Source organism: Bos javanicus, chromosome 27 (genome assembly GCF_032452875.1).
Source record: "Bos javanicus breed banteng chromosome 27, ARS-OSU_banteng_1.0, whole genome shotgun sequence".
Lineage (NCBI taxonomy): Eukaryota > Metazoa > Chordata > Mammalia > Artiodactyla > Bovidae > Bos > Bos javanicus.
The window spans coordinates 7489363-7505941 of NC_083894.1; the positions used below are offsets into that span (position 1 = coordinate 7489363).

Genomic DNA, 16579 nt, shown 5'->3' on the forward strand with positions numbered 1-16579 from the left:
GCAAGCACACAGAGACGCACACATATGTGCACACACACAACTAATTCCTTACCTTTCATGAAAAATAATTTGCCTCCTAACCACCCACAGTATATGTTTCTCATATTACAACACATATTTAACATACATTATTTAAAGTGGGTCAGTAATATGTTCCATACCACCCTCAAAACCATGACAAAAGCCACTCTTGAACAGAAAAGCAATTCTCATACATTTCACTTTATTTCTCATTATTTCTCCTAAAAGAATGTTTAGCCTTCTCACTTCTACGATCATTCACTATTTATTTTCTCTAGTCAAATAATTTTAACCTAAAGGTAAATATAATTCAAATAAATCAAAAACTCATCTCCTCCAAATAGGTTTCAATTTGTATTCAAGGGTTCATGAGAGAGCTGCTTGCTCAGGGCACGGACTGAAAGAAGGAAATCATGAGGGAAATCAAAGAGGCGAATCAGAGCAGCATCCCTGCTTCCACTTGTCCCCAGGCTGACATAACCTGGCGAATAGTCAAAACAGAATGAAGCATCACTTCTCATTAATATTCTCTATTCATTTAATACCACAGGAATCATCAGTGAAACAAATCATTAAGAGTAACAGCAGTAGAAAGAATAATGCCACCTGAAATTTTCAGAGCTCTTTACAATCCACAACGCACATGCATTAACCCATTTGCAAAACAGAGAGGGAAAGTGCTGTCTTCTCCCCATTTTATGTTGGAAAAAACTTAGACTCAGGGAGACCCAGGGACTGGACCAGTAAACAACCAAGGAAGTCTGAGATTCCATGTCAGCAATTCCTCATCTAATGCTCTGAGCCACAGCAGCTTTATCCCCTCGTGAGTGTCCTCGGCATCTTCACAAGTCAGACTCAGTCCACAGTTTCACCATGTGAACCAAGGGAAAGATGTGGAAGGGAGACAAAAAGAAAACTGTAAGAAATCTTCACTGGGCAAAGGTAGATGGAAAAGTTACTGTAACTTATTTCCCTTCTGGAAACTTTGCAACAGAGCAATAGATTCCTATAATGATCAACATTTTTGTCTGAAGTAGACTTTTTCATGCACAAATCTTTAAAAGAAAACATTAGCAATTTATACCAATTTTTCAAATATACAAAGAAGCACCTCTAGTCCAGGCTAAAAAGCCTCTTATGAGGAGAAACAAGCATGCACACAGCTTCCTTATGGCAATCACTTCTTAGAGAGTGCAGATTAATTTTTTTAATGTAGTAAAATAGATATAAAATGCACCATTTTAACCCTATTTAAGTGGACAGTTCCATGGCATTAAGTACATTCATGCTGTTATACAACCACCATCAGCATCCATCTCAAAAACTTTTTCACCTTCCAAAAGGGAAATTCTGACCCATTAAACACCTTAATTCCTTCTCCCCTGTTTGAGGGCAGGTGAGTTTCTGGGGCTGATTGGTGTGTTTAGAATTATTTTTTAAAGTCTTGTTTTCATTTAAACCAAATCTTTTGAACAAACAAGTAATTCAAAACTGTTTCAAAAAGAAAAAGAAACATAGTTGTCATTATTGTATTAACCTTATGAATTTGAAAATATACTTCCATGAACCCTAAGAATTGGCAATTCTCTGTTTTCTAGATTTTTTTTAATTTAATTTTTAAATGTCTTTTTTTTTTTTTAACCATTTTGATCACATCGCATAGCATGTGTGATCTTAGTTCCCTAGCCAGAGATGGAAACCCATGCCTCCTGCATTGGGAATACAGAGTCTTAACCACTGGACAACCAGGAAAATCCCTATGTTGTATTTAAGACCTACAAGTTGAGATGATGAGATATCTCATCTAACATGCTTTCCATCACATCACATTATGTTTGCCACACTCTATTTTCAGTAGATTAAAACATACAATATTTTATCAATGGGAGTTTAAAAATATGGTACTAAATGTTAAATATGATTTCCCTTTCAAATATTGCCTAAGAAATACTTGTGAAATATATGACTTTTTCCCATGTAAACTAGAAGACACAATTACTCACTAAATCTAAACCTGCTGTGAGAAGATACTTTGCAAATAATACATTAGATAAGAAGTTAATATCCAAAATATGTATAAAACTCATAACTCAACAACAATAACAAAAGAAAAACCAATTTTTAGAGGAGCTGGATTGATGTTTTTCTAAAGAAGACATACAGATGGCCAACAGGCACATAACAAGATGCTCAGCATCCCTAATCATCAGGGAAATGCAAATCAAAACCACAATGAGACATCACCTCACACCTGTCAGACTGGTTATCATCAAAAAGGCAAGAAATAGCAAGTGTTGAGACCGATGTGAAGAAAAGGGAACTCTTACACACTGTTGGTAAGAATGTAAATTGGTATAGCCACTATGGAAAACAGTAAGACTATTCCTCAAAAAATTATGAATAGAACTACCATACAATGTTTATGAACTTATATGCAGAGTACATCATGTGCAATGCCAGGCTGGATGAATCACAAGCTGGAATCAAGATGGGTAGGAGAAATATCAACAACCTCACATATGCAGATGATACCACTCTAATGGCAGAAAGTGAAGAGGAACTAATGAGCTCTTTGATGAGGGTGAAAGAGGAGAGTGAAAAAGCTGACTCAAAACTTAACATTCAAAGAAATAAGATCCTGGCATCCAATCCCATCACTTCATGGCAAATAGAAGAGGAAAAAGTGGAAACAGTGACATATTTTATTTTCTTGGGCTCCAAAATCACTATGGATGGTGACTGCAGCCATGAAATTAAGACACTTGCTCCTTGGAAAGAAAGCTATGACACCTAGACAGCATATTAAAAAGCAGAGACGAGACTTTGCCGACAAAGGTCTGTATAGTCAAAGCTATGGTTTTTCCAGTAGTCATGTATGGATGTGAGAGTTGGACCATAAAGAAGGCTGAGACCAAATAACTGATGCTTTCAAATTGTGGTGCTGGAAAAGATTCCTTAGAGTCCCTTGGACTACAAGGAGATCAAACCAGTCAATCCTAAAGAAAATCAACCCCAAATATTCATTGGAAAGACTGATGCTGACGCTGAATCTCCAATACTTTGGTCACCTGATTCAAAGAGCCAACTCATTGGAAAAGACCCCGATGCTGGGGAAGACTGAGGGTGGGAAGACAAAAGGGTGACAGAGGATGAGATGGTTGGATGGCATCATCAACTCAATGGACATGAGTTTGAGCAGACTCTGGGAGAGAGTGAAGGACAGGGAAGCCTGGCGTGGTGCAGTCCATGGGGTCCACAAGAGTCGGGCACAACTAAGTGACTGAACAACCACAATGATCCAAGCAATTTCACTTCTGGGTATTTATCTGAAGAGCATGAACACTCTAATTCAAAAACAAACATACACCCCTACATTTATCCTATCATTATTTACAGTAGCCAAGGTATGTAAAGCACCTGAGTGCCCACCAATGGGTGAATGGATGAAGAAAACGTGATACACACGTACAATTGAAATGCCATGGCTTAGGAGTTGATGGCAGAATGATACAGATATTTCATAAATGAAACTGTAAAACAAAACGGCAAGTGGAAAAGGAGTAATTGTGTGCCGTGTCTCTTTTACCAAGTGCTTGTTACAAGCACTGATTAGTGTAAAGACAGAAAAATTCAAGAGGAACACTATCTACACTAAGTTAATCCGTTCAAAATAGGAAAAATCAATTATAAGTATTTATTGTAAACCAAAGTTGAGATCCTCAAAGTTAGTAACTTTCTCTGGGTGACACACATTGTCAATTAAGGAACTGGGATTTGAATTTCGGTCTTTCTGATTTTACATTCATTCTCACAAGAAGATAAATCATTCAGTACGTGGTTACCACAGTCATAAGACATGTCATGTTACCATTTCTTCATTTTCGACTGATGTATTCATGTTAACACTAATGACAACAGACATAAATTATACCTTAGCTGAAAGATGAATTTTTTTGCTCCATTCATTTGAATCAAAGGTCAGCAATTTGGAAATCTCAGCCAAGCCCAACCTTACACATCACACTGGATATTGCAAATGACAAACCCTTAAAAATAAAGAACAAAAGGGGAATGTGTGTGTGTGAGAGAGAAAGAGAACAAGGAAGACAGAGAGGCTAACATAAAGCTTGCAAAGCTCATCAGAAGTTTTGAGTTTTGAAATACTGGTTTTAAATCTTGCTTTGAATGTTCCTGCAGACACAGATGATAGGAAAAATCCTTTGCGAAAGCTGATTACACAACATGGTGCATAAAGATATGATGAGGAAAAATCAGATTCAAGTCTTCTCAGCTTTATAATGAGCACTCTGGTCTTTTTGGTTATACATTAGACTGCAAGTCCTTTCATGGCTGAAAAAAATATACTGGCGTCTACTCTTACATTTCTGGAGAGCATCTCGGGTAATCTAAACATTCTTCTTATCTCAGAAAAAGAAGCTATGCACAGACTGACAACTTCTCTTCAAAATGTTGCCTGCCAATACATCTGAATTCAAGACTCAGGCAGGGCACAACAGGCTTGTCCCAACAGGCAAATCAGGATGAAAGACACTCCTTTCCTATGTCTAAGAGGGGTGAGTGATTTTATGCATTGTTCCTTTTTGGTGAGTTGTACATCTGAGATACTTAGGGGGTTCTTAGTCTTGAGCAAGACACCTTTGATCATGATCTACTCTCTGTGAACTAGAAACGTAGAAGTGAAAGTGCTCAGTCATGTCCAACTCTTTGCAACCCCATGGCCTATATAGTCCATGGAATTCTCTAAGCCAGAAATCTGGAGTGAGTAGCCTTTCCCTTCCCCAGGGGATCTTCCCCACTCAGGGATCGAACCCAGGTCTCCCACATTGCAGATGGATTCTTTACCAGCTGAGCCACAAGGGAAACCCATGAATACTGGAGTGGGTAGCCTATACCTTCTCCCACGGATCTTCCCGATCCAGGAATTGAACCAGGGTCTCCTGCATTGCAGGCAGATTCTTCACCAGCTGAGCTATCAGGGAAGCCCTAACAGCTAAGTCCTTCATGCACCAGAAATAACCAGAAAACATCCTCCCAAGAGCTTTAATGGCAACGACGGAGGGTCTATTTGGATAACATACAACAGCAATGTGATATATAAGGAAGATGGACACACTCAAGCTTTCAAGCACCACAAGAAATTTACATCCTAAAAGTTCCTTCATTCCACATGCACAGGTTAAATGAACCCTGGAGAGCACCCCTTGGTTCCAATCTGGTTATGCAACAGCCGCACACAATCCATCCATTTGTGACTATTCTTTAGGTTTTCTGCAGGATGCTCCAGTCATCCCCAGCACCCCAATGCAGATGTCCAAGATAAATGCAAATCTATTTTTAGGATCTGATATTGCAGATATTAAGGGAAAACTGATGTCTTTCCTCCCTCCATTCCAATGCCTGAATTTCAATATCTTTTGTCTACAACATGTATTTGCCAAGTATCATACATTTTTTCCATTTTTAACATTCCAACACAAATGCTATTTCAATATATATTTCTCCTGCCTGTCACTGAGAGCAGAAGCCACAAGTTGCACGCGTTTTCTCTGTAATCTTTCATCCAATGAGGCTGAGGACAGACCTTTGAAATGACAGGCTTCCCAGGGGCCAGGTTTAGCACTTCTTACTTAGTTTTCTTGTTCAGTCACTAAGTTGTGTTTGACTTTTTGTAGCCCCATGGACTGCAGCACACCAGACTTCTCTGTCCTCCACTGTCTCCCAGAATTTGCTCAAATTCATGTCCATTGAGTTGGTGATACTAACCATCTCATCCTCAGCCTTCCCCTTCTCCTTTTGCCTTCAATCTTTCCCAGCATCAGGGTCTTTTCCAATGAGTCGGCTCTTCGCATTAAGAGGCCACAAGTACTGTAGCTTCAGCTTCAGAATCCAACGACTATTCAGGGTTGATTCCTTTTGGATCAACTGGCTTGATTTCCTTGCTGTCCAAAGGACTCTCAAGAGTCTTCTCTAGCACCACACTTGGAAAGCACCAACTCTTCAGCACTCAAACTTCTTTACAGTTCAATTCTCACATCTGTACATGACTACCGGGAAGGCCATAGCTTTGACTATATGGACCTTTGTGGGTAAAGTGATGTCTCTGCTTTTTAGTGCACTATCTAGGTTTGTCATAGCTTTCCTTCCAAAGAGCAAGTGTTTTTTAATTTCACGGCTGCTATTACTATCTGCAAAAGCATTTAATAAATACTTGTGTGGCAGCCACTGTATGCTAGGCACATTTTTATCTTTCTGATCATTTGCGATCTTGGGAATAACTAGTATTCCTACTGCACAGGTCATAAGATTTAGACCAAGAGAAGCAATTAATTTACAAGTTACATAGCTATGAAGAAGCAAAACTTGAATATAAAACACTCAAAAGTTCACTGTTTTCATTATATTAAATGGCTCCATAGACAAAAGGAAGTGATTATTAAGCAATTCCAGAAAATAAAAGATATAAAAAATATATTGTAAAGTTTCTCTCATTTTTAAGTCTTAACACTTATAGCTAAATGAGTAGGATGTCCTTATAAATTTAGAAGTATTTTTTTGTGTGCTGTGCTTAGTCACTCAGTCATGTCCAACTCCTTGTGACCCCATGGACTGTAGCCCGCCAGGCTCCTCTGTCCATGGGATTCTCCAGGCAAGAATACTGGAGTGGGTTGCCATGCCCTCCTCCAGGGGATCTTCCCAGTCCAGGGATCGAACCCAAGTCTCCCACATTGCTAGGCATCTCTTATTGTATGACCTAGGTAGACCATGCAGAATAGTCAATATAAACTGTATCACTTACATTTTAAATGAATTTAAATTTTCAAGACGTTATCTTAAACTACAGGATGTTCAGTGGCATGTTGCCCAGACATAGGCTTTTCATTCATTAATTCATCAGCTATCTAATGAGTGCTTATTTTCCTCCAGATATAAATCTAACTTCTGGGGTAAGTTCGGTAGAAACATATGCTAGTTCCCTGTTCTTATTTACACTCTAGAAGAGGCTAAATAAATAGGCACATAAAAAAGACAGTATCAGGTTCTGATATGTGCAATGATGAAAATAAATAGGGTAATACATTAAAGGGGTTTCCCTCATGGCTCAGGGGTAAAGAACCCGCCTGCTAATGCAGGGGATGCAAGAGACATGGGTTCGATCCCTGGGTTGGGAAGACCCCCTGGAGGAGAAACTGGCAGCCCACTCCAGTGTTCTTGCCTGGAGAATCCCATGGATGGAGGGGCCTGACGGGCTACAGTCCACGGGGTTGCAAAAGAGTCAGACAAAACTTAGCGACTAAACAACAACAATACGCTAAAGAGTGTTCAAAGGGGCTCTGTAGCTTATGCTCCCAATATATGAGGTTCTTGAACATTATCCACAGCCGTAATAATAAATCTAAAAATCTCTAGTATGAAATGGTCATCAATAGAATTTTATTATTTATTAGTTAGGAAGTAAAACAATGAAAGAGAGGTTTGAGCAATCAGCAGAGGGCATAAATATTATGTTTTCTGTCCAAATTGTATCTTTTATAATTGTTTGGATGTGGTGCAACATAAAATTTTTTAAGTGGAACATTTTCAAGTCAGATTGAAGTCAAAGCTGTCATTGAGAAGAAAAAGTGGCTTATTGTATTCAATTTCAAAAACCATTTCCCAACAACCTGTATCTTGAGGCTTAGAACAACCTAAAATGTCACCCAATGCTGGAGTCCATTGTCTGTGTGTATGCACAGGTGTGTGTGCACTCCTGTGTGTATGCACATGTGTGTGTGTCCTGCATCAGGATCAGGAATTAGACACAGGCTATCATATGTCCCATTAAAAAAAAAAAAAAAAACCCTGCTTTTTAAATAGAATATTCAGGTGGCCATTCAGAATTTCTGTGTTGTTACAAGATTTGTTTCAACACTATGTTGACTTCGACTACATTCACTAAAAGGAGGTAGATACTGACATCTATAAAACTGAAATAGTACACAAAACTGGGTCCTAGAAGCAAATGGTCACAAGCAGCTTCTCTGGACGGTCCAGAGAGAAGAGAATGCAAAATGTTCAATCTGTGCAGTGAAATCTAAAACACCTTTGGGAAGTCAACAAAAACAAGTTTCTCATGTCTCAAAAAATAGAGCTGCACACCAGTGTTCACTGCAGCAATATTTCCAATAGCCAAGATATTGAAGCAACCTAAGTTTCCATCATCAGATGACTGGATAGAGAAGACGTGGTACTTACACACAATGGAATGTTATTCCACCATTGAAAAGAATGAAATTCTGCCATTGCAACTACATGGATGGACCCAGAGGGTATTATGTTTAGTGAAATAAGTCAGACGAAGACAAATACGGTATTGCTTCACTTATATGTGGAACCTAAAAAACAGAATGAATAACTATGACAAAACAAACACAGAAAAAATAAAAACAGATTTTAAAAATTAAAAAAAAGTTTTAAATAGAGCTTATGGAGATCCTTGTTAACGAAGCCATATTATAACCCCCCAGGTCCAAATATATCAAATCATGCAACAATAAAATGCAGTCTTCTTAGTCTAAAACTAATAAGCTCTCTTAGTGATCTATTGCAATACTTCTATAGCAGGCATTCTGTCAGGTACCCTGCTTTCTGCTTACCGTACCACTACCTGCTATCTGATTTTGGGCAAGGATGGTCTGTCTCAATTTCCTCAAATACAAAATGAACGTATTAACACTTGCCCTGTTGTCTTCTGACTGCACCAAGTGCCAGATACTGTGCTAAGTGTTTTATATACATCATCTCATTTTATCCCTCCAACATCTTAAGACATAAGATACGGCCTTCATCAGTTGAAGCCATTTAGTAAGTGATGAACACAGATGAAAAAGTTCTTCCAAAAATACAAAATACTGTACAAAAATAGTGTAATTATAACCATTGTTTAAAAATAAATATAACCATTGTTAGTAAAGTGTGCTGTATGAAAAATATTAGCGCTAGAGTGATAATAGAAATTGCAAGTTGATAGCACATTCGTCCACCTGATACAACTCAGAAAAGCAATGCTAAACATTTAGGGACCATTATATGCCAGTCACAACTCTTAGCACTTTGGGCCATACTTTAGCTCAAGAATCTTCAAAATAACCCTCCAAGCACACACTAATGTTATCCCCATTTTACAGATGTGGAAACAGAGGGAGAGAAAGAACTTGTCCCAGGGAACAAGGCAAATGGCAGAGCTTGGCAAAGAGACCAGGCAGTCTGGTTTCTGAACCTGTGCTCTTAATTCTAGCACTAAACCACTCCTGTGAAGCAGGCTCCCGTGGATGCAAACCAAATAGCTGTTTACTCCCCAGGCTTAGGGAACAAATGGCAGGATTACTTTTCCTCACGTAGATGGCTTTCAGCCATCCTCTGGGCTCAGTGAGGTCAGCGCGGTGCCCTGGCTGGGCTTGGCTTAGCAGTCAGTTTCCAAGGGCAGCTCTGCCTGCTCTGCACATCCTCCGTGACCTCTTTACGGTTCTGCTTCTCATTTGTAAACTGAGAAACAGAAAGTCTATTCATGGGGGATTTTGCAGGATCCAGTGCATTCAGCACAAATCTTGGCACAGGTGCGGCTGGCACTCAGTATACATGAGACTCCCTCCTTCCTCGAATGTGACATCAGTTCAAATAATTAACTCTCCCATAAACTGCTTAGAAAAGAAGAGAGAAAGACCTTGGGTCATGAAGTGTTAGGTTTGAAAAGAACTATTACTGTCTTGAGTCATAAGGTAATCCACTTGGCAAAAACAATTGTATCCTGAGTATCTACAAATAGGAATTTTTTTTTCTTCCTAAAACAGTGTATAAAGATTTTCTCAGGGGTCAGTAGATTCCCTTTGATAGACTGGGGGACTACTCTGGTTTGGCAATCCCTGGGTCAATTCTAGACTTGCCCAGGTCATGCTGCTGCTGCTAAGTTGTTTCAGTCGTGTCCAACTCTGTGTGACCCCAGAGAGGAGACGGCAGCCCACCAGGCTCCCCCGTCCCTGGGATTCTCTAGGCAAGAACACTGGAGTGGGTTGCCATTTCCTTCTCCAATGCATGAAAGTGAAAAGTGAAAGTGAAGTCGCTCAGTCATGTCCGACTGCCCAGGTCATAGGTCTGCCTAAACCAACTGACCACACAGCAGAATTGTCTCAGAACTGTTATCAGGGACAGTGGGAAGCATGGTATTAGCCTCCTGCTCATAAACCATGTTGAAGTAACTGATAGCGTGTGACTTTTCATACTATAAACTGTCCAAAGCTTAGTAAAGGGCATAATTTTGTCAAAACCTCATTTTAAAACTTTAAGATTTCCTAAAATAGAAAAGACTAGGCAGGTGACAAACTTACTATGTTGTTTCAAGACAACAGTTATTCTCTGCAAAGTGGTTCTACTGTTCACAGACCAAATAAAATCCAACAATGGTCATGGCAATAATAATAATGAATGCTCAGATGGGCCCTTTTGATGTGCCAGGCGCCTCTAAGAATAGGATACGTATTTCCCCCATTTAATCTTCATAATAATTCTATGAGATAGGTAACATTATTATCCCCACCTTGTAGATATCAAAACTGAGGCACAGAGCAGCAGAGTTGAGAGTCAAATCAGGCAGTCTGTCTGCAGGGGCCACACCTGTCCATCCATTTCAAAGAAATGTGTGCACATAAAGCGCTCTTCTTATGGCTGTCATCGAGGCATGCCACCTGATAGCTCAGATGGTAAAGAATCCGCCTGCACTGCAGGAGACCCCAGTTTGATTCCTGGGTTGGGAAGATCCCCTGGAGAAGGGATAGGTTACCCACTTCAGTATTCTTGGGCTTCCCTTGTGGCTCAGCTGGTAAAGAATCCACTTGCAATGCAAGTAGACCTGGGTTTGATCCCTGGGTTGGGAAGATCCCCTGGAGAAGGGAAAGGCTACCCACTCCAGTGTTCTGGCCTGGAGAATTCCATGGACTATATAGTCCAAGGGGTCACAAAGAGTCAGACACGACTGAGCGACTTTTTCACTTTCACTTACCACATCCCTCATCCAGCTCATAAACGGATCTTCAGTCCCTCATGTTTATATCTTCCTAGCCAACCGAAATCTTTTGTGGAATAAGTCAAGGCAGGATCATGAAAACATGTAGTATTTGTATTCAGGCCTAATTCTGTTTCACGTTGTTCCCAGTGGAGAAACGAAAGTGTACTACTTTCCCATTTAACAAATAAGGAGACTAAGCGACAGAGAGACGTGAAGCAGGGCGCTCCGCTGGCAGCCCGAGGCACCCAGAAGCCGAGATTCGCTGAGACCCTCTGGCCTTGTCTCACTAGGCGCCAACCTCGGATCATGGCGAGGGGCCTCTCCAAGCAGCAGTACTCAGCACAGAAAGCCGACAAACAGCGGTCAGGCCTGAGTGGGACGAGAATGGAGAGAGACGAATCTGTCTTACTAAGGCCTTCCTCGGGCCAGTGAGATTTAGGCCACTGTTTTTTGAATGGTAAGTAGCGAAGCTGGACTGGAAGGCTCCCACGTCCTCTAGAGAAAGCCCACAAGACGAGGTCTCTGAGCCGCGTGACGGGAGACAGCCCTCAAGAGACAGAGACCGCGAGGGGCCGACACCCCAGAAACAGAGGCCAGCGGACTCTTGGAGCCGCCTGGGCGCGTTCTGACTACTCAACAGAGAGAGGAGTGGTAAGATCTAGTCAAACGCTTGTCAGGTCTTTCATCTGAAAATGGTGGCTTGGCTTTCACACGGCAAAGCGAAGAACCTCCTAAAGAAGGTCCCCAAGCCTCCCTACCGGCTCCCAGCCCGGCGACCTGGGCGAGGGGCAAGGACACAAGGCTCCCCGGTCCCCTGGGACAGAACTGTTCCGCTGCTTTTTTCGAGTTTTGTTTTATTCTTGGTTTGTTTGTTCACTCGGGTGATTACAAACATCTTTCAAAAGCGAGACCTGGGGCCGAACTCTGTTCCGCCCTCAGGGAGGCAGCCCGCGGGGGGTGTTCACAGGGCAGGGCTGCACCTCCGACCTTCACAGGTTGTTTCCTTTCCGCAGCACTTCCGTGCTGAACGCTGGAGTAAGCTCTCCGTGCTGGTGTGTGGGTACAGCGGCTGTGTTACACCTCTAATCCTGAACGGAATGGATTAAACTATCACATTCTCTCACCTGTGCACTTTTCCCTTAACAAGAGTTTAAAAGAAAAAAAGAAAAAAGAAAAACCTACATTCTTTATAAGCTGACAGTGACAAGAGCTCCGAGAGCCTGAATCACAAAAAATAATAATTATACTAAATATTAGAATTATGACTGTCACTACTATAATAAAACAAGGCAAGTCCCTACAGTTTTTTGAAGCTCTCATGACTTTTTTGCATCATACATCTGCCCCAAGAGAGGGAAGAATAAAGAAGCATGAAGGTCATTTGGCTGATGACTTGTCAGTTTAATTCTTTTCATACCTGAATCCTCCAAACTGGATAGGAAGCCCCCTGACTGGACCTCATGCACCTGCTCTCTCCTCTGTTCTAGCACTTTCTACAGCACTCTGTTCTTCCTTGGCTTTGCTTGTCTCTCCTGGTCTGCATGCCCTCACCACAGGGTCCCACCACATGTTCACGTGCTACTGTTGAGAAGAGGGTGTTGTAAACTGTATATTGTTTTCCTGGGTGCTTATGACAAATTGAGTCCCTTGGACTGCAAGGAGATCCAACCATTCCATTCTGAAGGAGATCAGCCCTGGGATTTCTTTGGAAGGAGTGATGCTAAAGCTGAAACTCCAGTACTTTGGCCACCTCATGCGAAGAGTTGACTCATTGGAAAAGACTCTGATGCTGGGAGGGATTGGGGACAGGAGGAGAAGGGGACGACAGAGGATGAGATGGCTGGATGGCATCACTGACTCGATGGACGTGAGTCTGAGTGAACTCCGGGAGTTGGTGATGGACAGGGAGGCCTGGCGTGCTGCAATTCATGGGGTCGCAAAGAGTCGGACACGACTGAGTGACTGATCTGATCTGATCTGTGACAAATTGCCAATTCCTGGGAGCTCAGGAAAGCCCACCATGACTACACTGCCCAGATCCCTTTATCCTGGAAAAGCATCGCCATCATATTTCTCCTTAGGAACATATGACTACATAAATAGCACATGAGACTATTGTTGACGAGAATCCATTTAAGTGATTAGGAAGCACAAATTTTATCATATGATGGAAGAAGATAAAGAAACTGAGGAAGAAGGAGGTGAAATAACTTGCCAAGATCACACAGCTAGTTAGGAGTAAATTCAACCCCAACATATCTCTCTGTAGTAATGAATTCTCCACGGAAGTGGCTGCTGACTCATGAAAGAAAATGGAGGTCTAGTAAGAACTGGATAAATAACATGAGCAGTGACACTATTCTGTTCATGTTTCTCATTTTTTTCCTACATAAACTGTACTTATACAACTAAAAATAATGTGAGAGTGATATTCATTTTAAACGCTTGACATAGGAGCTGGATTCTGCTTTTTAAATTTTTTTTATTTAATTTTAATTGAAGGATAATTGCTTTACAGAATTTTGTTGTTTTCTGTCAAACCTCAACATGAATCTGCAGTAGGTATACATATATCTCCTCCCTCTTGAACCTCCCTCTCTGAATTCTGCTTTTTTGTTTTGTTTTTTTTTTTTTTAAAGAAAATCCTGGTGTATATGTAATGTACACTCCTGGAAAATCTAACACTGCCCTACTCCTAGGTTTTTAGAAATCTTATTGGGGAAAACACTGAAAGTTGGTCAAGATTGGTGTTTTTATTTAAAGGATAAAGATGCTTGCCCAAAACCAACTTGAAATGATAGGGAATCCATAAAAGGAAAGCACTGCAGAAAAACCTACTTGAAAATCTTATTTCCATGACAACAGAAACAGCATTAAAGGGCCAGTACACCTCTGCACTGCTTTGTTGCCAACACATTCAATCATTTGACACATTTTCAAGAAAAGAAATAATCTTTCACATATATGCTAAATTATAACTATGTATGAACATATAAAGATGTTAGCCCTTTTTAAGAACAGATAAAAAGCTGATATCCTTAACAGTTACATATAGACTAGCACGTTCTCCACTGATGCTGGAAAATGTAGAAATAAAATGCAAGCTATAAACTAACATTGCATACCAAATGAGTTTTTTAGTTTCCATATTTGTCATTAAATTTATTGCTTTTTAAAAATCCAGTTAATCTATACTGTCTTATAACACAGAGTGTGGTTGCTCATGAATATATAAGTAGCCAAAATAAAATTTTATTCAGAAAAAAAATTATTATTTTATAATATGAGACATACATGGTCGTTTCTACTCAGTTTTTCTGAAACATGAATTTAGTTCTTATTGGTTTTGCATATATGAAACATTTGAGAAAATTATGGAAAAATAGCTTTGTTTCTTTAATGTAATAACAATATTTTGTACAGAACTCCTTTTTAAGATAATGTTTCCAAGACTTCCTAAATTTAAAGATTCTCCAAAGGGAAATTCAGCATTAAATTATGTAAAGTAATTTTGAATCTGCAATTTAAAATTATATGTATATTGGATTATAGATTTTAAAGGCATTGTGTGATAGAATTTGGTCTTCACAGAAACTCCCAATGTAAAATAGAAAGGTCAGATACCATTATCAACTTATTTTTCATTGACTAGGTGTTTGATACTCACAAGCATTACATGCTAAGTGACCATAAGAAGAATAAACATAATTCTATATATTTCTATGCTAAGCTTTTTCTTTTCTATGATGCTACACTCCACACTTAATTTAAAAGATTAAAACTGTCATCATAGTTCAATTTAGTCATACTTTAGTAAGAATGAGTTAATAGTTTTATACAAAAAAGAGAACATTCTTAATCTCCTATATTTGCTAACTTAATAAGTCTTGGCCAGGCACTGTCTATTACCTAATTTCTTTGAATTTCAGATTCCCCACGTGTAAAACAAGAATGTAATAAAACTTCCATGGGGAGTAAATAAGTTATAGTACCTAGCAGAGCACTTGGCACTGCATGATCCTAAAAAATAATAATAATAAAATAAAATATTTTCTCAAAAAAAAAGAATGCAAATTACTTAGCAACTGATGCAAAATGTGTCTTTGATTTGAGGTTTATCAAAATTATTAACTATGTGCCCATTCTTTATACCATCCTGTAGATACAGATGATAGATAGATGTCAATCTTCAAGTAGGAAAGCTTTCCATCTCTAACGCTACAGAGTAAACAGTTCAATCTCTCTACACCCATGAATTCAAGGAAAATTATTTATGTGCCAAAAATCAAAAGCAAATTTCCCAAGGTGAAAGTCATGTAACAAAATATAAAGCATGAAGATTATTTCACCTAAAAGTAGAGAAGAATTGACAAATGAGAAGTTTATTAATAGTTTCTCCACATGTCTTTCCTTTCCACATTCTTTTATTTCCTGCCACAGAAAGTTCTGGAGCTGAATCTGGACCTGGAACCCTACTGAGCAGAGCCCCCCAGCCCCACCCCCAGAGCATGATACAATGACTTGGAAGGCCCACTGGACTGGACCATTTCATTTGTAATCCTAATTCTACCACTGAAATGCTGAGTGATTCTCACAAAACTACTTAAAACTGTTGAGTCTGTTTCAACACACACTTATTCAGTGGTTTTGCAGATCCTACTCTCAAGAAGTTGGAAGCTGGGTCAACTTCATGGATGGGCATCCGTGGGGTCACACAGGACCATGAGCTCAGAAGAGCCAGTACTTGGTTTAGTGATCTGTTGTCACTGTTTAGAAATTGTTTCTTTTTAAATGTAAACTTTTTATTTGAACATAACTGTAGATTCCCATACAGCTGTAAGAAATAATATGTAAAGGTCTTGAGTATTAACTACTTTCTCCCAATGGGAAACATCTTGCAAAAATACAGTACAAACTCCAGAGGGGCATGATATATTCTGGAGAAAAGGGAAAAAGCCAAAGCTTATTTTTATTTTTGATGTTGTAAATAAAAATGAGAAGATAAATGCAGAAAAGTCATCAAAACAGAAGGTGGATCTCCAGTCTCAGTGGATCCTGCCTACCTGGATCAGACAACTGTGCCCTATCTTACCATAGGAACTTGCTGTGGTTGCAAAGGATGACCACCAAATCCCACTGAATTTTCTAGCATCATATCAATGCCTTGTTTTACAAAGCTTCATTTTAAGCTCAAAAGTAAATGATATTCTTGGAATACTTTTGTTGCCAATATACACTGTATAAATAAGAGCCAGAAATCAGTGAATTGCCCTTTGTTGGTTTAAAGCATATTAGAATATATAGAAAAGAGATACAGCAGATAGTTACCATACGAAAATAGCAAACCAGTAGGAGGCATTGCTGCTGCTAAGTCACTTCAGTTGTTTCCGACTCTGTGCGACCTCATAGATGGCAGCCCACCAGGCTCCCCCGTCCCTGGGATTTTCCAGGCAAGAACACTGGAGTGGGTTGCCATTTCCTTCTCCAATGCATGAAAGT

General features: G+C 39.7%; 1 protein-coding gene across 2 annotated transcripts in view; it reads right to left on the bottom strand.

Annotated features, from left to right (window-relative positions):
* The window catches only part of GPM6A (glycoprotein M6A), a 256670-nt gene that overhangs the window by 142116 nt on the left and 97975 nt on the right, over window positions 1-16579 (bottom strand). The window lies entirely within an intron of this gene.